The sequence below is a fragment of the Myotis brandtii genome, unplaced genomic scaffold (assembly GCF_000412655.1).
Source record: "Myotis brandtii unplaced genomic scaffold, ASM41265v1 scaffold334, whole genome shotgun sequence".
NCBI classification, from domain to species: domain Eukaryota; kingdom Metazoa; phylum Chordata; class Mammalia; order Chiroptera; family Vespertilionidae; genus Myotis; species Myotis brandtii.
In genome coordinates this window covers 1060720-1061957 of record NW_005362885.1, presented here as the reverse complement: position 1 = coordinate 1061957, position 1238 = coordinate 1060720, and positions in this window count along the sequence as shown.

The window sequence follows — 1238 nt, the reverse complement described above, 5'->3', positions numbered from 1 at the left end:
GAGCCGGGGGACCTGGGCCCGGGGGCCCTGGGGCTGCTCAGGCTGGGGGGCGGCATGGCCGTGTGCCACACCTGCTGGCGTGATGACATGGCTCTGGGCTGTGGGACAAACAGAGATGACTGTGAGTGACCTCAGGCTGCCCCTTCCTGCCTGTCCCTCTCTCCTTTGCCCGGCACCTGACCCCAAGGTCCCAGGAAGGACACTGCCCACCTGCGGGTGCCACCTGCACCCTGTCCTACCCCCTCCAGCGCCTCACGCTGAGGCTGGGCAGCGTCTGAGTGCTGGGCCTGAGCAGCCGGATGGGTCTGCGGACGGACGCCATGTGCACAGGGTGTCGGGCTGACTGCCAGGGAGACGCCTCAGGCTGGCCCTGCCCTGGCTGTGCCCCCGGCCGAGGTGCAGGTGGCCATCAGTGGCCACAACAGTTACTATTCCCGCGGCGGGGCCAGGCCATGGGACATCACAGCCATGAGTCGAAAAGGCAGCTGGGAGGGTGGGGGACTCAGCCAGGACACCCGGCAGCCGGCCTGGGCTCTGGGTCAGGGGAAGTGGGTTTGAACATGGATCCCAGTGTAGGCACCTGGCTGGGGAGGTCAGGACTGGGTCTGGGGCTGAGCCAGGCCGGTCTAGGGGAGACGGAGAGGCCTGAGTAGGGCGGAGGCTGGTGGTCTGAGGAAGGTTTGTGTCCCAGCCGTGCCCCGAACCTGAAGGGGCAGCCTGTCTGCTGGTGGCAAGGGCCTGAGTCAGCCCTCGGCCCCGAGGGGAGGGGGATACACGGGCCTCTGTCCTGCGCCCGGCACACAGCTGCCTCCTCCTGTCCCATCCCGCTCCCATAGGGACCCTGTCTCCGTCTCCCTGGCCGGGCTCAGGTGACCAGCCTGCTGACCAGGGCTCTGCCCAGCGCTGCCCCTGCCCCTCCACTGGGCCTAGGCCTCCACCACAGGCAGCCACCTGGTGGGCAGAGGAGACCAGGGCCGTTGGGAAGACCCGGGCCCTGGCCCCTGGAGCTCAGGAGGCCCCCCGGGCGGCCCCGACCCTGACTTGCTGGTCAGCCCGGGGGATGATTCCAGGATGACAGGCCACAGAAGCTCCCGTCGCTGCCCCGTGACTGGGGGCCTGAGTCGCGGTGACATCACGGTGATGTCACGAGTGCCCCCACATCCCAACGTGGGGTGTCACCGTGGCCTGGGGCAGGGTGGCTGCGGGGCAGGCGCGGCCGTGGCCAGGTCTGGGGGACC